The sequence below is a fragment of the Ptychodera flava genome, chromosome 1, assembly GCF_041260155.1.
Source record: "Ptychodera flava strain L36383 chromosome 1, AS_Pfla_20210202, whole genome shotgun sequence".
NCBI classification, from domain to species: domain Eukaryota; kingdom Metazoa; phylum Hemichordata; class Enteropneusta; family Ptychoderidae; genus Ptychodera; species Ptychodera flava.
The window spans coordinates 49,228,417-49,250,869 of record NC_091928.1 but is presented as its reverse complement, the minus strand read 5'-3'; the positions used below and the strand labels follow the sequence as shown (position 1 = coordinate 49,250,869).

Below are 22,453 nucleotides of genomic sequence, written 5' to 3'. Positions count from 1 at the left end.
CAACTAGTATTTTATTAATAACATTCTTTCGTAATCTATAATTCCTTATTTGAATGCAATCTTTCTTTAATGCTCTTTCAGTTTCAATGTAATCTTTCTGATAGTTTATTCAATGTTTACCATGCTACAAAATGTTGTTTGCTAGATACCCAAGCTGTTAAATTCCATACCCAAGCTGTTATAATCCATACCCAAGCTGTGAAGATAGTATCAGTCTCAACACACTAGCCAATGACAGTACGTTTATAAAGCATATGACAAGTCATGTGATAGTAAAGAAATCATGTGACAAGTCATGTGACAGTAATTAACCAATCAGATGAACATTAGCATGGGTAAGCATTAGTGAATGGTATAATGACCCAACTTAGGCTTTGTAAGGTAGAACGAGCTAGAGCTGGACCTGAGCTACAGACTGCAATAAAGAAGTTCTGCTGTAAAGTTACACCCGTGTCAGTGTCTGTACATGTATAAGCAAGGGCCGACGCTACCTCTTCATGACTCGACAATCTACTTCTCTTTCACGAATATAGCAACACCGTACATCCAACCATCAAATTTACAATAAACTATGGTACAGAGAAACTGCCATTCCTGGACACAAAAGATCAACGAGAACTGCAAAATAGCGACCACAATATACACCAAGCCCACCGACAAACATTCAGGGGCCCCACCATTCATCTGAAACATAGGGAGCCAACTTTTCTTTTTTCTCTGTTCACTGTCACGGCTCCAACCGAACAGACATGTTCAACAAACTTGTTAGTTTATTTCTGGTTTCTTTTAGGAACTTACAGTATCGACCTTTCAATACATTGCATTGTTCAATTTCCCTACCCAACTTCATTGCTGTCTTCAGCTATTAGTCCAGTCAAAATAGGGTTAGACCCACCACAAATTGCAACAGAATTTTTTTCTTCAGAATGCATTTCAGAGAGGTACCCAGAACAACATATTAAAAGTTTACTTGAATCCACCTTGGGGAAATATGATTAATTTGCATAAATCAAATATGGCGGCCAACCATCCTACAAAATAACATATTGGCTATATATCACATGTTAAACAAGCTATTTCAGTGATTTCAAAGTCTGACACAAGGCATTGGGCTCAGAGAATCATTTTGGAGGTATACTGTTTCATATTGGCACTTCAGTAATTTGCATAATTCAAATATGGCGGCAATTATTTGCATAGGAGATGCAATGATTTGCATAGGTAATTTGCATAAATCCAATATATTGGCCAACATTTCTACAAAGGACATTGTTGGTCATACACCACGCATTAAACAAGCTATATCAGTGATTTTAAAGTTTTAATATTTTTCTTGGGTACGAAGAAACACTTTTAGTGGCTCAATTTTTACAAAGACCCTTTGATAATTTGCATAAATTAAATATGGCTGCCATATTAATGCCCCATGGCATAATAGCTTCTAATATAAATAAGGGTTTGGCATTGTTTTTTAGCACTAGGAAACTATCAAGAAAAAACTGTTAAGTCCTTGGACATTCATTTAAAAATTTTGATTTTTCTGTATATGACGTCTGTTAATGATTGTTAGTTTTCTGAATAATATATTCTCTTTCTGAATATAACATTGGATTCATCTGTGTACGGCATTTTCGTAATTTGTAAGGGTGTTTAACACTGTACAGTGTCAAAACATGTAATCTGTAATGTTTACTGTTAAAAAAACGTGTTCAAAATCTTTAGTTTTTAATTTAGACTGACCCACCTTCTTATGGATGAGTGCATCTTTATAAGATCCCCTAGATGATAGGCAAGAAGTCATCACACATAACAGCAAAAATACAATAAACACAACAAATCTAAAAAACAGAAAAAATGGTATGACCAAAATAAAAAATGCCATAATACACACAAATTGAAACTAAGCACTATTGCAAACAATGTCAGATTCATTAAAACTTAATGGACACACAAACTCAAAAAATCTGAAAACTGCATGCTTTAGCAAAGGCTTACAATTAATCCAAACACAGAATCCTACTGCTACACAACACAAACAAGTACATCTAAGTCATTTTTCCAAGTGTCATTTTTCCAGATGTACATGTTTGTATCGTGTAACAGTTGGATTCTGTTGGGCTAATGAGTTGTTTGAATTAATTTTAAGCCTTTGCTAAGCATGCAATTTTCAATTTTTGTGAGTATGTGTCTGACATTGATTGCATCAGCGCTAAGTTTTAATTTGTCTGTATTGTAGCATGTGTTATTTTTGGTCACATTATTTTATTTTTCTGCGTTTTCATTATCTTTGTTCTGTTTATTGTGTTTTTGCTGTTATATGTGATGACTTCTTGCCTATGGTCTAAGGGGATGTACCAAAGATGCGCTCGTCCATAAGGAGGGGTTCAGTCTAAATTATAAACTAAAGATTTTGAACACGACTTTTTTAAAACAGTAAACATTACAGATAACATTTTTAACACTGTAGAGTATAAAACACCTATGAAAATCACAAATAATGCCGTACACAGATGAATCCAATGTTATATTCAGAAAGAGATTATTATTAGATGACTAACAATCATTAACGGTTGTCATATTTAGAAAAATCACAAAATAATGAAAATTGCATGACTATCTTACTTCTCAATAGTAACCGCATATCAACATATACGTATTTTAATCCGTTCAGAAGTCATATATGTAGGTCTACCAAATTTGCTTTTACATTCTTTTATAAATACAATATATTTATGGAGTATTTTAATAAGTTCAGGTATTATAATAATCTTTTATTCATTAATTGATCATTATTGTAAGTATTGTCCATGCCTAAGAAATATACTTTTAACTTTTAAATCACTGAAATAGCTTGTTTAATACGTGGGATATGACCGAAAATGTCTTTTGTAGGAATGTTGACCGCCATATTGGATTTATGCAAATTACTGAAGTGACTATATGAAACATTATAACTCAAATATGATTCCCTGAGCCAAATAACTAGTGTAAGACTTTGAAGTCACTGAAATAGCTTGTTTCATATGTGATATATGGCCAATTATGTTATTTTGTCGATGGCTGGCAGCCATATTTGATTTATGCAAATAAGACATATTTCCCCAAGGTGGATTCGAGTAACCTTTTGATATGTTGTTCTGGGTACCTCATTAAAATGCATTCTGAAGAAAAAAAATTCTGTTGCAATTTGTGGTGGGTTAGGTGTCTCGTAGATTGACTGGACTGCCTAATATACGCTAAATATCTGCGTATTTGTTCTCGTATTCATTGAGCGAGTAAACAAAATGTTATTTTCGTTCCCTTTTCTCCATTGTGTCTGTATTGCCTCTAATGAAGGTCGTCCGTGTACGTCCGAAACGTTAGGAAGAATAAACATCTATTGTATATGGGTATTGTCAGCTATTTTTCACACCTCATCTATCCATTATCTACAAGTACCTGCTGCAAATTTCACATATGGACTGTGGTTGGACTGACCCACTTGATATTTACCACTACATATATGTATATTAAAAATTCCTCTCTTTTATACATTGCCTTGCTGTTCTATCTCTGAAATAGGGGTGATTTTGTAAATTATGTTTTCTAGATTTGGCGCCTCGTACTTTGTTATACTCAGTAACTTTTGCAGTTAATATTTGGGATTTTCAGGTTTTGAAAGCACACTTTTATTCTACCCAAACATTTTGAAATTCATTGTGTACAGGTTGTGACAACAATTATTACTATTCGTTTGTTTTTTTTTGTTTTTTTGGTTGTCTTGGCCTGCTTTTACTCATGGACTCGTCTTAGCTTGCTGAGAGGTGCTGGTAATCTTCAATTGACTACACGAGATGTTCAGAGTTCGTTGGTACGACTTTATTTGTCGATATGAGTCCAACTTACGGAATTACGCCTGTATTACGACGGAATTACAGCGAAATTATGGAATTTACAGGTTACCAACAGTGATCGTAAACTCTACTTACATTGTAATATGACACGTTTCTCCAGAAAAAAACTTTGGCGTGGCAAAGGCTAACAGGATAGCGTATGACAGCCTACTCGTATTGCGTTTTCTCAGTCAGTAGAACACCCAAACTAGTACTATCGATTATGTCTATCGCTGTACCATATTGATTTTCGGTGTTGTTAAGCGTATGGCTATGATTTCGCTAGATGGATTTACATAATTATTCTAAAGTTTAATCGACACTTACCTTTTATAAATGTACTGTACGGACCAAAACTTCCATGGTATAATGTGAAAATGAGCTTGGTCTTCAACCTTTCAGACTGATTATAAGCGCAATTTGGCGGCAATAAAATAATAACGGAAAAATACATACGTCACTGAGTACGTTCCGCCTTAAAGTAATTAACAACACCATTTTTGGTTACATCCTGACATGTGATCTTTCAGAAAGGTTTATATATAAGCTTAAGAGTATAAATCAGGCCCCGTGCATCCCTTGTCGCGATCTTTGAAAGGGTCAAGATGTGAAGGTGAACACGCGTCGGATAACCACGAGCAGGAATATACTTGAACTTACGCTACACGCTTGGTCTTCAAACCTTTCAGACTGATTATAAGCGCAATTCTCACTACTTTTGGCGGCAATAAAATAACAATGGAAAATACATATGTCACTAAGCACGTTCCGCCATAAAGTAATTAACAACACCATTTTTGGTTACATCCTGACATGTGATCTTTCAGAAATGTTTGTATATAAAGAAATGTTTATATATAGCTTAAGAGTATAAATCAGGCCCCGTGCATGCCTTGTCGCGATCTTTGAAAGGGTCAAGATGTGAAGGTGAACACGCGTCGGGTAACCACGGGCAGGAATACACGATGGCCGAAACGTGTTTTTTTCGCAAAGTTTAGACGTTCATGACTAATTGCAATAATTAAATGCACTCGTGGGAATATGAACATCTAGTGGGCAATGGGACATTGTTGTGATTGGCAGAGGGCAGTGGTGGGCAGATCATAGATACTTGAAAGCAGTGGACATCTTTATTCCGTTGGAGGGTATATTTTCCGTATATGCTGGTGGGAGGGCAGTTATTAACAGCTCTACTTTCCCTTCCAAATTGTAATGTCAAGGTCATGTATATGTAAAATTGTCCGAATTTACAGTTGCTGCACCCGAACTAGGCTTTGTTTGTTCTCAAAAGATAGAAGGCATTCAGCTATTTGCATTGTAGTTAATATTTCGCCACATGTTTTTTTCTCTAAGCACTGCTCCAGTTGCGTTTCAATGACTCGGCAATTCAGGCCCGCTAACAAACAAACAAACCACTTCAGTAGCAGACTCTATTGAAAGAATGTAAGAGGCTATTAGAATTTGAGGCTTTTTTTTGGTTCTCAACCTGCTTTATCAACGTAGAGCTGGTTAGAGTACTGAAAATACGACAGCTGTAAAAGGATCAGCACATAGTGCCTTAAAAGTTCGTATGACTTAACCGGATATGTACGACATCTGGGGCACTATATGGCGGTATCTAAGGTTCCGTGCTGTAGGGTGACAACCTACGACTGTTAGCAAAGTTTAACCGTGATAAACCCGTGATTAACCAGTAATGAGAAGCGACAACAAACAGTACTGTAGCATCATTTAGGGACTGGTCAGTTTCTTCGGCCTTGGGAGGGGTGGATTTTTTGCCGACGTCAAAAAGTGGCTGACCCCCTATTCCAACTTTCGAAACAGAGTGACCCCCCCACGCATATGTATATATATATATATATATATATATATATATATATATATATATATATATATATATATATATATAATATATATATATATATATATATATATAATTTCGATGGTCTCAACAAAACACAACTTATGGTTCTTACAGTGACAAACTTGTGCCTTGTTCACAAGCTTTTTTAAGGCATCGTCAGGTCAAACTGATGAACAGAATCCAGGGGTAAACCTCAAACACAACGTTTTGCTCTCAAATTAGAGCTTCTTCAGGCGTTTTCTACAATGAAAAGTACAACAGAAAAATTACAATGGTTGAATTGTATAGGAAAATGAACAATGTAGAGTTACAAGTATCTTAAAGTCTTTAAATGTACACAAATGACAGAAGAGAGACTCACCTAGAGGTTTTTGATACGGTCAAAACTGTCTGGACCGAATCCAAGCACATATTCATCAAATTACAACACGATCACTGCCGAAGAGAGAAACATAATCTTGCTGTCACTGCTTAAACCAATATGCGGAGACAAGGCAGGCCTCTACAGAGACGACGGCCTGGCTGCACTTAACGAACCACCTAGGAAAATGGAGAACATAAAGAAACAAATATGCGCAGTTTTCAAAGACCACGGCTTCAGAATCACCATAGAAACCAACAAGAAATCTGTCAACTACCTGGACGTGACCTTCGACCTACGCACTGAAACTTTCAAGCCTTTCACCAAACCAAACAACATCCCGCTATATGTCAACCACAGAAGCAACCACCCACCCTCCATAATCCGTAACATACCAGAATCCATCAACAAACGATTGACCAGCATATCATCAGACAAACAAACATTCGATTCAGCCATCACGCCATACCAAGATGCACTCAAAAAGAGCGGCTATGACCACCAACTCACATTCAAACCCGTACAGCGACAGGAAAAACGCACACGAACACAAAACATCATATGGTTTAACCCACCGTTTGATAATAGCGTCAACACCAACATCGGGCGCAAATTTCTACATTTAATCGACAAATGTTTCCGGCACGATCATCCACTCAGGAAGATATTCAACAGGAATACACTCAAACTAAGCTACAGCTGTATGCCGAACATGCAAAGTATTATCACTTCACACAACAAATCAGTACTTGCCAAGGAAATGGAAAACAAGAATACAACCGCAACCATCGCCAGTAAAGAAAGCAACTGCAGAAAAAAGAGCAAATGCCCATTGCCAGGAAAATGCCTCACCGAGGGCGTGGTTTACCAAGCAACGGTCACCAGAGATGACAACAACACACACGCAACATACATCGGACTGACGGAGACTCCATTCAAAACACAAGATATAATAACCACATGCTATCACTCCGCAACACAAAATACAGAAACAGCACCGAACTGAGCAAGAACATTTGGTCACTGAAAGATGCAAAGACAGAATACAGGATTGACTGGAAAATAATAAAGCAATGCAATCCTTCTCCAACGTCACTGTGCCTCCACGAGAAATTCATACTCCTCAGATATCCAGAAATGTGCTCCCTCAACAATAGAAACGAAATAGTATCGACCTGCAGACACAGGAGAAAATTTCTCTTGTGCAGTCACTAATTATTCAACCTTTTGCAACAAACAGGTGCCAACAAAAACAAAACAAAAGAAATCGTTTCCCGCCTAAAGTTTCAGTCGATCACAGCCACCCGATGAGTGTAGGCGGCTCTGCAGCCTATACGAAACAAATTTGTAGTGGAAATGTAATATTTTAGATTATCCTGATCAACTCAGTTGTGTATTTAGCTCTACTCTAGTATTGAGCACTCTACTCCAGCTGATCTTGAACTAAACAAGTATATATATATATATATATATATATAATATATATATATATATATATATATATATATATATATATATATATATATATATATATATATATATATATTTTGTTGCCGGCTGTTTGAACAGTTGATAAATTCAGCTAAGGAATTAACTCGCTGAGAGGTAACACAGGATGCTACTACACAGAGACGTCGTAAGTTGAAGTGCATATGTTTATTGAAACGCTGTCCGCTTGACCAACCAGAAAATCATGCTCTTACATCTCAAAACCTCTCATTAAATAGACAATTTTTCAGGGCGTAACCTGAACATGTAAAGTAGTTTATGGGAAGTAACTGTACATTGGCTAAAAAGTGTTAAGGTATTTGATTGGATAAAAGATAAAAATCCAAATACTTGATTGGAAAAAAGTTTGTAAGATATTCAGAATTATTCTGCTGAGTTGGCATCCCAACCAACGCTGTTTAATATTTATAATATTATTTCGACAAATGCCGACTTCTAAAAATAATAGTTACTACCGTTGCATGGTCAAGATTTGTGGAGCCAGAATTTGATTATGTATGTATGAGCCATTGTTTCATAAAATGTCTGATTATTAAAGCTAAGCGTTTATGGGCAAGGGCGAGAGGAAGCCAAAAATTAACATGCCAAGCCCGTTAATTTGGCTTTCCTCGAGCCCGCGCCCATAAATAAACATTAATGGTCAGAGCCGAGTCTCTTATTTCCATTATATTATCAACGAACGGAAGAAAACCGTCAAAATTTGCGAAAATTTTCGGAGCGAACGACAACTGGGTCCCAGAACTGAGCAATACGCGACTCGCTGTCACGCTCGCTGTAAGAAATTGACAAAAATGAGTTTATTCAAAGCCTAAGCACATAGCGAAAATATTCCGCCAGGTGTGAATTCATAAATATTCATGAATACAACAAATTATAAAGTAGTCCCCAGGGAACACAAGGTGTCATTAAGTAATATTTAAAGCCTAATCACTTCGCTCAATGATATTGCCTATTGTATGAAGGATTGGAAAGGATGCGAGCATCGTTGCTTCACACAAAACACAACGTATTCCTTTACTGAAACCTAGTCTACAATAAACTCTCAACCTCCCAATCCTTATTCTCCCAATCCTAATTCTCCCATTCCTCATTCTCCCCATCCCACATCGATATAAAATAAGGACATTGAAGAAATCATTTCACAAAAACTTCCCAGCCATTATACTATACCCCGACTTATATAACCTCCGATACCAATCTGTCATAGATAGCGGATGCAATGAACTTGCCGAATTATTTGCATGACAAATTCTTCTGACGTGTCACAGGAGATGGGGATGGGTGGTCGTAACACTCCCCTCTAAAGATGCCCTTGAACGGAGTTCTGTACTCCGATACTTTTACCCCTTCAGAGAGCCAAAGTAAAATGGGATTACCTGGCAGATTTTCAGTCAACAAATGCTAAGCTGCAAATGATTATGTACTTCTCCTGCAATGAACACATTTAGGTTTCTGAGGGTCAAGTCGTCATGGGAAACTTACTCCTTCCTGCCAAAACTGCTTCTATGTAGAAACACGCGTGTCTGATCCCCGTCTGGGGGCGCCCTCTGGCTTACCCAGGTAAAGGTTATCCGACGCTAAACACTGATCAACTGTATAATACATCTTTCAGTTTGGAAAGCCAAACTGAGCAAAAAGCCCTTGTAAAATTTATAGAGGGCACCCCCAGACAGGATCCTGCAACTGGCAGGCGGCCGTAAGGCCAGGGCTTTTAGTATTCGCCCCCCTGTCTAAGGGAACCACTACTGAGAAACTACAATCTATTTTGCATTTACACTTTAATGATCTTCTGCAAACTTATACCACAACAAAATTCCCTCAGGAATTGACACAACAGATAAAGAACTGCAACTCTGTCGCTGAGATGTACTAACTGACTTCTCCAACTCGTCGAACTTTTTTTTTCTGTAACTCTGACAGTTGGAGCCGCATCTACAAGCACATACACAGAAAGGCAGTTTCACAACAGCACACCTCAAATGTCTACAAGTTTCCTCTCCGAAAACTGCAACGGTGGGCATCACATACATCACCTTACTATAAGCTTACGTTCAATCCCTCACAGGGAGAAATCCGTCACGATTTAGCCATGGCCGTGGCCGTGACCACAGTTACTACATCTTCCATACTCTCGCACGGAAGATAGGGTGGGCGTCGCATGCAGCCACCTTACTGTACATTCCGTCCCTCACAAGGGACTACATCATTCCCTCACAGGGAAGACAGGGTGGGCATCGCATGCAGCCACCTTACTCTACATTCCGTCCCTCACAAGGGACTACATCATTCCCTCGCAGGGAAGACAGGGTGGGCATCGCATGCAGCCACCTTACTCTACATTCCGTCCCTCACAAGGGACTACATCATTCCCTCACAGGGAAGACAGGGTGGGCATCGCATGCAGCCACCTTACTCTACATTCCGTCCCTCACAAGGGACTACATCATTCCCTCGCAGGGAAGACAGGGTGGGCATCGCATGCAGCCACCTTTCTCTACATTCCGTCCCTCACAAGGGACTACATCATTCCCTCGCAGGGAAGACAGGGTGGGCATCGCATGCAGCCACCTTACTCTACATTCCGTCCCTCACAAGGGACTACATCATTCCCTCGCAGGGAAGACAGGGTGGGCATCGCATGCAGCCACCTTACTCTACATTCCGTCCCTCACAAGGGACTACATCATTCCCTCGCAGGGAAGACAGGGTGGGCATCGCATGCAGCCACCTTACTCTACATTCCGTCCCTCACAAGGGACTACATCATTCCCTCGCAGGGAAGACAGGGTGGGCATCGCATGCAGCCACCAAATATACATTCCACCCCTTACGGGGAAAAGAAAAATGTGGGCGTTGTAAGAAATGTGGGCAAGAAACTCTTAGACTTCATTTACTAACTCGTAATATATGCATTTTCAATTCTCTCACATGAAAGTAATGGGACAACTGTGCCCAACGTGGGCTAAACTTGCAATAGTATAATTTGCCGTACAGCTAAAATGAGTAGCCCACTGCCACACACAAATTGTAATGATGAAGAGCTATGTCACTGTCATCATGGGTGTGCATCCATGCTGTCATATGGTCTTTGTAATATCTGACATAAACTCCATCCACAATACTCGGCTCAGTCTAAAAATACACGTACCTGAACGCTTTCTTTACCGGGGGTTGGACATCCCCACTAATGTTGGTGAACGCTATACCGGCAAACGCACGTGGCACAGTAAGGGGAGCTGAGTGCCCGGCACAGGTGGCCATGAACGTAGCAACTGCCAGAACTAGTCGTTGAGTCTGGGTTTCTCCATGCGCTGAAATGCCTGGGCATGGCATATGGTGTCCAATCCATGCCAAAATTACTACTTTGATTTTACAACACAACATGCCTTTCCGAATTCTATTTTACAATTCAACATGCTATTTCACAACACAACATGCCATTCCGAATTCTATTTTACAATTCAACATGCTATTTCACAACACAACATGCCATTTCAAATCCTATTTTACAACTCAACATGCTCTTGCAATTTCATTTGACAACACATCATGCACTTACAAATCCTATTTTACAACTCAACATGCTCTTGCCAATTTCATTTGACAACACATCATGCACTTACAAATCCTATTTTACAACTCAACATGCTCTTGCCAATTTCATTTGACAACACATCATGCACTTACAAATCCTATTTTACAACTCAACATGCTCTTGCCAATTTCATTTGACAACACATCATGCACTTACAAATCCTATTTCACAATTCAACATCCCATTCTAAAGCTAGCTCTGCGGAGCAGGGCAGTGTTACTGGCTATCGAACAAGATTCAAAATGGCGGACGCGAAATGGTCCCCTCGCACAAAGAGAGAAATGCGAACTTTGCACAGTCTAAAAACGCAGCTTAGCACATTGTGTATCTAAACAAGATGAGCGTGCTCGAAAACTAGGATCGATCACGATTTTAAATTAAAATTGGCTGTTTTTGGAAAAGAACTGCGCGTTAAAATCAGCAGTTTTGTCTATTGTGCTCCGTGGGAGGCTTATCGTGAAAGACCGAGATTTACTATATGGCGCATCTGATACGGATATGGTCCCATCGCATAGAGAGATGAAAGTGGGCTTTGTGTAAGTTCAAAAGCACAGCTTAGCTCATCGTGCATCTAGACAAGTTGAGCGTGCTCAAAATAGGAGATCGATCACAATTTTGGGTGAAAAAAAACGATTGTTTTCGGTGGAGTAACCGCGTTGCAACCAGTGGTTTTGCCCACAGGCTCTCGACTCATTGCAGGCGAACCGCCAGACGTCACTGATAGAGTTCTGAGTTTATTGTTGATGCAACGGACTGACATAGATTTGAAATTTCTTTACATGGTCGGGATTGTTACCTTGGTGCGGTTTGCTCCGAGCTGAGACATTTTATAATTTCTGTACTATACATAGCGTGTCAGATATTGCAGATGGCTTCAAACTATTGAATTTTCGTATGTATGGACTGTAGATACAGTTTTGAGAGTATCGTAGATGCAACAGACTGCGATTTGAAATTTGTTTTCATTGTCGGAGTTTTAACCTTGGTGCAGTTTGCTCTGAGCTGAGACATTATTTTATTTTGTACTATACAAAGCTTGTCAGATATTGCAGATGGCTGCAAAGTGATTGACTTTTCATATCTGTGGACTTTGATCCCAGAGTCCTAAGTGTATTGGAGAATGCTACGGCCTGAGATAGATCAGTAATTTCTCATCCTTGACGGAGTTTAACGTCAGTGCAGTTTGCTCCGAGCTGAGACTAATAATTTTTGTACCTTTGCAGATAGCTGCAAAGTGATTGACTTTTCTTATGTGTGGACTTTCATAGAGTCCTGAGTGTATTGGAGGATGCTGCAGACTGAGACGGATTGGTAATTTTTTTAGCCTAGACGGAGTTTTAACGTTAGTGAAGGTTAAGCTTACTCGGAGCCGAGTCATAGATTGTCGGATATTGCAGATTGTATAGCTGTGATATCGCAGCGGTATGGCGTGTATCGAACGCGCTCGGGTCATTGAGGTCATCGCCACAGTTGCGATGACCTCAATGACCCGAGCGCGTTCGATACACTCCACAAGTACCGCTGCGATATCACAGCTATGCAGATTGCAGCAAAGTGAAACTGAAGACAATAGATAGCCGTGAGCATATTGAAGAATGCTTGGAATTGAGATGATTTCGTCGTTTCTTAACAAAATAGGAGTTTAACGCTATAGTGCAGGTTACTCAGTTCTGAGATAATTAAATAATTTTGTTACACGCATAGCTGGTGCGGTCAGATAGTACAGATTGCTGCAAACTAATTTCGTGTCACAACTACACGCTACTGTAATCTTTTCAAGGTATTCTTGTGTCAACTTTTTTATGTCATAATTCGACGAGCAGCATCGAAAAGTTGGTATCTATTTGCATCACAATGTATGTTGTACAATGGAGAGAATGAAATGAAAGCCGTGGAGGAGTTTTCTTTAATCTTCGAACACTTCCTTGACAAGTGTTCACAAAATAACTTTGGAAATTGCGAAATTGACCTCTATTGGCAAATACTGTTAACTTTTAGAAATCTCGTGATGTTTTCGTTGTAAATATTTGCTTAATTGCCATTGAGATAATTTTGACCCCCTTATCAAAATTGAAAATTAAGCTTGTGAACTTCATAAAGTGTCTGTCTGCCGAGCTTTAATAAAATATTAAAACTTTTTGCAGCGGAAAATATGTGTTTAGCAACACCTTTTATATGGCTTTCAGCTGGCGTTTCCTGTCCTGTCAAAATGTTAGTCTTTTTCGTTTTATGTAAGCTTTGGAAACCACAAAATAATAATAATAATAATAATGCAGGAAATCAGTACGGAAGAATTTCCTCTCTGCTTTTTGACCGTAACGTACAACTTTTAAAATATCACTGATTAGGTATTTGGTTAAGGTAGGAAATTAAATAAATTCCTTTCAGGGAAAGTTTTCTATTTGGCGACAGGGTTTTTCCTCAGCTTCCAAGGGTTGGTAAAGTAAAACAGAATTACAGTCAACTCGCACTTTTTCCAACCCGCCCAGAACCAACTCGCCCGATTCAAACTCGCCCGATACCAACTCGCCCGTTGTTTTGAGATAGGGTTTTGTAGATTCCATGTACGCTAACCCGATGGCCCGAGGCCAGCTATTTTCATGTCATGCCAGGCCAGTAACTCGTGAAAGACGGTCCTGCTGTTCCTAAAGAAGTGAGCCAGTTCGCAGTAACTATCCCTATACGTAAAGAAGCCGAACGAAATTTATTTGCAAAACGTGAAATTCGCAAATAAAAAGTTTTCCGTGTTGGCACATATTTCAAGCCGCACCTGTGGTTCTCTATGTTAGAAATATTTGTTGTTAGAAATAAAACGTTTTATGCGTACCAGTTGCTGCGAAAACGAGCCCTGCCACTCTTTGATATGTTCTTCCACTCCAATGACCAAGCTACCCGAGTGGCAAAGGCTACCGATTCGCAGCAAGCGTACCAGTAGCTCTGCATGGCAGGGCTGTGTGTTTACCGGCGTTATACGGCCTCCGTATAACGCCGGTAAACACACAGCCCTGCCATGCAGACCTAGCGTACCAGGTACTCATAAAATTGCAAAATAATATCGGGCGAGTTGGTATCGGGCGAGTTGGAATCGGGCGAGTTGGTATCGGGCGAGTTGGAATCGGGCGAATTGGTTCTGGGCGGGTTGGAAAAAGTGCGAGTTGACTGGTACCCCGTAAAACAAGTTCTTTTACAAGGTAAAGCGAAAAAATATTGTAGATTATATTGGCAATGTCTACTTAGCATGCATGCGAATGAACTATGAAAATTGTACGACCTGCTCCGTCACAGAACGGAGATAATGTCTGAGCTCGAAGGGAGGTCAGCGGATACTTTAATGATTGAGGGTGAATCTTGCCCGGTCTTTCACATGAGCCGCGCACACGAAAAGCCTCCCACTGTGCACAATAGACAAAACTGCTGATTTTAACGCGCAGTTTCTTTTCCAAAAACAGCCAATTTTAATTTAAAATCGTGATCGATCCTAGTTTTCGAGCACGCTCATCTTGTTTAGATACACAATGTGCTAAGCTGCGTTTTTAGACTTGTGCAAAGTTCGCATTTCTCTCTCTGTGCGAGGGGACCATTTCGCGTCCGCCATTTTGAATCTTGTTCGATAGCCAGTAACACTGCCCTGCTCCGCAGAGCTAGCTTTAGAATGGGATGTTGAATTGTGAAATAGGATTTGTAAGTGCATGATGTGTTGTCAAATGAAATTGGCAAGAGCATGTTGAGTTGTAAAATAGGATTTGTAAGTGCATGATGTGTTGTCAAATGAAATTGGCAAGAGCATGTTGAGTTGTAAAATAGGATTTGTAAGTGCATGATGTGTTGTCAAATGAAATTGGCAAGAGCATGTTGAGTTGTAAAATAGGATTTGTAAGTGCATGATGTGTTGTCAAATGAAATTGGCAAGAGCATGTTGAGTTGTAAAATAGGATTTGTAAGTGCATGATGTGTTGTCAAATGAAATTGGCAAGAGCATGTTGAGTTGTAAAATAGGATTTGTAAGTGCATGATGTGTTGTCAAATGAAATTGGCAAGAGCATGTTGAGTTGTAAAATAGGATTTGTAAGTGCATGATGTGTTGTCAAATGAAATTGGCAAGAGCATGTTGAGTTGTAAAATAGGATTTGTAAGTGCATGATGTGTTGTCAAATGAAATTGGCAAGAGCATGTTGAGTTGTAAAATAGGATTTGGAATGGCATGATGTGTTGTCAAATGAAATTGGGAAGAGCATGTTGAGTTGTAAAATAGGATTTGGAATGGCATGTTGTGTTGTGAAATAGCATGTTGAATTGTAAAATAGAATTCGGAATGGCATGTTGTGTTGTAAAATCAAAGTAGTAATTTTGGCATGGATTGGACACCATACATGGCAGTCGCCGAGGTTGCACTGTTGGTATGAAGGGTGGAAGCTGAAACCATCCTGAGCTCGTTGTCGTCGGCGCCCTGGCTGTGTGAGGAATGACACCTTGTGTTCCCTGGGGACTACTTTATACTTGTTGTATTCATGAATATTTATGAGTTCACACCTGGCGGAATATTTTCGCTATGTGCTTAGGCTTTGAATACCTCATACAGCCAGGGCGCCGCGCCGACGACAATAAGTGCAGGATGGCTTCATACCAGCAGCGCAACCTCGTCGACTGCCCAGGCATTTCAGCACATGGAGAAATCCAGACTCCACAACATAACCAGCTTCAGCAGTCGCACAGGTTTATGGCCGCACATGCCGGGCACTTAGCTCCCCCTACTACAGTCTGAAAGGAGCCTATGAAATTTGCATAAAAGTTCGTGTTAGAGAGCCTCGTTTTCGTTACGCTGACCGCCACTGCAGTGGGGGATAAAATACGGCGAAAGGGTGGTCTTTAAATATCGACGTGCAGCAAAACGTACAATAGCTAGAACTATAATTTTTACTTTCAGTTGTAGCATACATACTAATGATCTGTTTTCCTTGGGTAAACTCACAAACTTGAGAAGATTTTATTTAAATCGCTACAAAGTGGGTGGCGAGGTCGACCCGCCAAATGCGGAAGTGAACTTCACCTTTTTCGTAAAACAGCTCGATAATGACCTTAGAGGTCTTAAGCCAAGCCGAAAATTTCAGAAATATTCATTTAACTATTATCAACATTTGGTGAAATTTTCATGACCGTGCGACCATGGACATGTATTTGCGGCAGTGTTGAATGTTGGCATGCAGTTACCATATCGCTGTATACGTACATCTCGAGGGTCTATGAGTATACGAACACCCGTTACGCTACGTACACTCCACGCTGTTTACGGCGACCAAACCACTTGTAGTTCACACGGCGCGGATGTTACATGATTAATCTTTCATTTTTTTCAAAGTTTACTCCTATAATCTCGGGTCACTGATGTTATATATAAATAAGGTATTTAATTAATGTCACATTATGACCATCAATACTTAAAAAATTTTTTTGCTAGTTACATGAGTTATAAAATGTGCCAGTCTAGTTCGAGCACGCACGGTAATGCTAGCAGGGATGGCCGCAACGCGCAGCTGTTTACCGGCTATCATTCTAGCCGCATCTATATTCACGTACTCGTGTGCGGGATACAGAGTAGCCGTATTTATCCACGGAGATTTTTTGCAGTCGATGTTATTTCCTACAGTTTTTGTATGCTTGCTAGCTAATAGAATGCGAAAACGGAAAAATCACTCATAAACGAAACAGCACTGCTAGTCAGTACGACGGCCCGGGTGTCTACCACTATACTACGTGTACGGCCGCAGACAGTGATAAACGTAGCCCTTCTGTCACCGTAGTTTTTTTTTTCCATTTGCACTGTCCACGACTTTACCGAGAAGCCAGCCAGGCAGATTGTGTTGGCCAGTGAGGTAACACAAGCTTGCAGTCTTGCTTCCTCGTCACAATCATTGAAAACATAAACAGAACCGAAAAAATCTGCCAAGTTAGCCGGTGAGGACCGAGAAAGAGCTGAAAGAGTTTACGTGTACACTCACGCTGCGCTGTAGGTCGCCATGTTAGATCATAGGGGATTCAATCTCCGATGATGACGATGATGATGATTAAATATTTAAAAATGAAGATAAATAAACTATATTTGGACTCAGTAAATTTGTTGTTATTGTTGTTGTTATTGTTGTTGTCGTTGTTGATACTATTTGCAGAAAGAACAAAGTATGCGCTGCAAATTTCAACACAGCCTAACTATACATGTGCGTCGCAAATTCAATACAGCCTAACTATACATGTGCGTCGCAAATTCAATAGGCCTACAGCCTAACTATACATGTGCGTTGCTGCCTAACTATACATGTGCGTTGCTGCCTAACTATACATGTGCGTTGCAAATTCAATACAGCCTAACATTACCCAAGGGGTGTCACTTCATTGCCACACACTTTTTTTCGATCGCCAAAAATGCACCTAGCATGCATCGAAATCGGTAAAATTCGACGTAGGGTCAAAGCACATTAGTCCTTCTCAATAATACTCCAACATTTTTACCTCTTACCGATGAAAAGTCGAGAAATCAGCAAGTTTTTCAGCGTATCTGGACGTCTCTTACATTTCAGATTTAAAAGGCGCGGCGGTGTATTGAGTCACGTGGCGCTTTTCAAATCGAACCAATAGCAGAGCTCGCCAAAATGCACCCAGCAAGCATCGAGAGCGGTAAATTCGATGTAGGGTCAGAGCCCGTACTGAACGAATGGGCCCAGCGTGAAAACCCGGCAGTAACGTAAGTTTCTCACGTCTTGGAAGACTATGGGTGACACTGTCTGCGTGCGTCTGCATACGAAATTCTGGTAACTTTAACAGTTCCAGTTCACCAGCAGCAAGAGATCGTTTCTTTCCAAAGATGTGAGAAACTTACGTTGCCTCCGGGTTTTCACGCTGGTCCATTCAGCTCTGCTATTGGTTCGATTTGAAAAGCGTCCACGTGACTCAATACACCGCCGCGCCTTTTAAATCTGAAATGTAAGAGACGTCCAGATACGTTGAAAAACTTGCTGATTTCTCGACTTTTCATCGGTAAGAGGTAAAAATGTTGGAGTATTATTGAGAAGGACTAATGTGCTTTGACCCTACGTCGAATTTTACCGATTTCGATGCATGCTAGGTGCATTTTTGGCGATCGAAAAAAAGTGTGTGGCAATGAAGTGACACCCCTTGGGTAATGTTAGGCTGTATTGAATTTGCAACGCACATGTATAGTTAGGCAGCAACGCACATGTATAGTTAGACAGCAACGCACATGTATAGTTAGGCTGTATTGAATTAGCGACGCACATGTATAGTTAGGCTGTGTTGAAATTTGCAGCGCATACTTTGTTCTTTTCTGCAAATAGTATCAACAACAACAACAACAATAACAAGAACAATAACAACAATTTACTGAGTCCAAATATATGTTTATTTATCTTCATTTTTAAATATTTAATCATCATCATCATCGTCATCATCGGAGATTGAATCCCCTATGGTTAGATTTAACACATGAACGTCGCTGTATAGTCAACTTCAACGAGACTTATTTCAAAAACGGAGGCTTAAGCCACTGAGATTTTTTCAGATCGTATGGACCTACTCAAGATACGTCCCCTCCCTACTTCTCATGGAAATTTGACTTTGGATATGCTTTTGCGGCAGTGTTTAGTGAACGGCATTTTCGGTCGCTCGAAAACCATGAAAATAAGGCTAACGCAAAAACGAATCGATAAAACCCCATAAAAAATCATCGGCGAACACTAACTAAGAGTACAATTCAGCCGCTAACTGGAAACAGGACAGATGCTAAACGAAGGCTGAGATATCTGCGGATAAAATTCTGGCGAAAAATGCCATAACCGTCACTCACTGGCTAGAGGGCGCTGTTCGAATTTGAACTAAATCCCTAATTATGCATGCAAATGAAGTACCCTCCTTCCAGACTGTACTATGCCACGTGCGTTTTGCCGGTATGGCGTCCACCAACATTAGTTGGATGTCCAACCCTCACTGGTAAAGAAAGCGTTCGGGTACGTTTATTTTTAGACTGAGCCGAGTATTGTGGATGGTTTTGTGTCAGATATTACAAAGACCATATGACAGCATGGATGTACATCCATGATGACAGTGACATAGCTCTTCATCATTACAATTTGTGTTTGGCAGTGCTACTTATTTTAGCTGTACAGCAAACTATACTATTACAAGTTTAGCCCATGAAGGGCACAGTTGTCCCATTATTTTCCTGTGAGAGAATTGAAAATGCATATAATTACGAGTTAATAAATGCAGTCTAAGAGTTTCTTACATCGTTTCTTACACCGTCCACAATTTTTTCCTCGTGAGGGATGGAATGTATATTAAGGTGGCTGCATGCGATGCCCACCCTGTCTTCCCTGCGAGGGAATGATGTAGTCCCTGTGAGGGACGGAATGTATAGTAAGGTGGCTGCATGCGATGCCCACCCTGTCTTCCCTGCGAGGGAATGATGTAGCCCCTGTGAGGGACGGAATGTATAGTAAGGTGGCTGCATGCGATGCCCACCCTGTCTTCCCTGCGAGGGAATGATGTAGTCCCTGGGAGGGACGGAATTTATAGTAAGGTGGCTGCATGCGATGCCCACCCTGTCTTCCCTGCGATAGAACGGACGATGAAGTCGTGGTCACGGCTACGGCTAAATGGGGACGAATTTCTCTCTGTTAGGAATTGAATGTGTAGTAAGGTGATGCATGTGATGCCCACCGTTGCAGTTTTAGGAGAGGAAACTTGTAGACATTTGAGGTGTTGTATTTTGAGACTGCCTTTCTGTGTATGTGCTTATAGATGCGGCTGCAACTGTCGGAGTTACACACAAAAAAAGAAGTTTGACGAGTTGGAGAAGTCTGCTAGTACATCTCAGCGACAGAGTTGGAGTGCTTTATCTGTTGTGTTAATTCCTGAGGGAATTAATTGTGTTGTGGTTTAAGTTTGCAGATCATTAAAGTGTAATGCAAAATAGGTTGTCGTTTCTCAGCAGTGGTTCCCTTAGACAGGGGCGACTACCAAAAGCCCTTGCCTTACGGCTGCCTGCCAGTTGCAGGATCCTGTCTTGGTGCCCTCTGTAGATTTTACAAGGGCTTTTCGCCCAGTTTGGCATTCCAAACTGGAAGATGTATTATACACTTGATCAGTGTCCAGCGTCGGATAAACTTTACCTGGGTAAGCTAGAGGGCGCCCCCAGACGTGGATCGGACACGCGTGTCCCTACATAGAAGCAGTTTTTGGCAGGAAGGAGTAAGTCTCCCCTGACGACTTGACCTTCAGAAACCTAAATGTGTTCATTGCAGGAGAAGTACATAATCATTTGCAGCTTAGCATTTGTTGACTGAAAATCTGCCAGGTAATCCTATTTTAACTTTGGCTCTCCGAAGGGGTAAAAGTATCGGAGTTCGGAACTCCGTGCAAGGGCATGTTTAGAGGGGAGTGTTACGACCACCCATCCCCATCTCCTGTGACACGTCAGAAGAATTTGTCATGCAAATAATTCGGCAAGTTCATTGCATCCGCCATCTATGAAAGATTGATACCGGAGGTTATATAAGTCGGGGTATAGTACACCCGTGGCCACTTTAGTGTTGATTAAGCCTGTCTGGTGCAAGCAGAAATTCTGTTTGTATAACGAAACAAAGTGGTGATCGGTGTAATAAATGTAAGGTTCACTATCGGCACCCCACTGTTAGGATTGAGATAACGTTCTACTAAAATGTCTCGCCGCCGATCACAACACTGCACTGTAGACACGCTGTAAGTCTGCACTCCGACAATGAACATCAATAACAACGGTCGCGAATATCATAGGGGCAAATCCTTCAGTGAGGACGTAGCAAGCTTGATTGTTCAAAATATAAGAGATTGTAGTGGCAATCCGGCACCTAGCGAGGTATCACGAGGAGCTTACAAAGAAACAAGCAAGCGTTTTAAGATAAGCGTGGAGGGAGCCAGAAAAGTTTGGAAGAGATGCACATGTATCAGGACAGGTTCCCTTCAACCGGGATGAGAAAAGTGTCGTTCATATGGTTACACACATGTGAATACATGTACATGTAAAATGCTACCCCGACTGTACTTTACTCTTACCTTTTCTCTCGTACCAAGTGAAATTGGAGTACGTTTATTCACAGTTTGTAGGAAAGAAACATGGCTTAGTGCAAGTGAATGTTTATTTCGAAAGTTTTGCAGTCAAGACGGGCGATGTCTGTAATTTAATCGCTAACACTTTCAAATTGGCATTTTCTCAATTCCCGCGTCTGAACAGAGTCTGAACACGACACTTGCGATACACGATGTAGTATCGTTGGTTTCATTCACTGCAATATTGAAATCGGCGCAAAATGTGTGATGTTTTCTGACACTGACTGCATTTGAAACACATGAATTGTAGCAGATACTGAGTACTATAGGGCAAATGCTGTGGTCAACGTCATTTGTATACAGTGTATTTTATAATCACTCCGTAATTTCAGGCTAATCGGTGTGTCCACGGGGTACCATAGTAGGATCATTATCACCACTGATACAGGGTAAAGTAACCGTTTTATCACCCTTCTGCAGACAGATTTCTGCTTGTACCAGACAGGCTTGATCAACACTAAAGTGGCCACGGGTGTATAATGTCTTGAAAGTTTTGTGAAACGTTTTTTTCAATGTTCTTTGTTTTTAAATTGATGTGAGGATGGGGAGTTTTGAGGAGTGTGAGAATAAGGATTGGGAGGTTGAGATTTTATGGTAGACTAGTTTTAGGAAAGGAATGCGTTGTGTTTTGTGTGAAGCAACGATGCTCGCACCCTATCCAATCCTTCATACAATGGGCAATATCATTGAGCGAAGTGATTAGGCTTTAAATATTACTTTATTTTGCTTCGCCCTTGGGTAGTCTTCTACCTTAAGCCAAGAAAAATCGCTATTTCACCAAACGTAGAATTATTTATCTCACTGCAAGGCAAACCAATCGTTTTATACTTTCATTCTGGGGTACCATGCAAATCCTCTATAGTTTTAAACAGAAACACGATTGGAACTAATTTGGGATGGTGAAGTAATGTCGATTTAATCTACAAATGTTATCCCATCTGCTTTTCTTTTTATATTACACACTTGTTTTCAAGAGTAATTTGCAATATTGCAACATTGAATCACATTGATTCACATGATCTTCTTGATGCACATACAGAATTCTAGGAAAATCAACCCTTTTTCCATGTAGGAGCTCGTAAATTTGTAATTTTTTA

The 22,453-nt window shown here is 40.3% G+C and overlaps 1 protein-coding gene across 2 annotated transcripts in view; it reads right to left on the bottom strand.

Moving 5' to 3' along the window:
* The window catches only part of LOC139140318 (uncharacterized), a 384,451-nt gene extending 366,680 nt beyond the window's left edge, over positions 1-17,771 (bottom strand). The window contains exon 1 of one of the 2 annotated variants that reach the window (XR_011553980.1): positions 17,713-17,771. The gene's annotated coding sequence lies outside the window, so the exon portion shown is untranslated. Of the gene's footprint in view, positions 1-17,705 lie in introns of both variants that reach the window. The other variant, XR_011553981.1, reaches the window with a different exon arrangement.
* Positions 17,772-22,453: the final 4,682 nt, after the last annotated feature.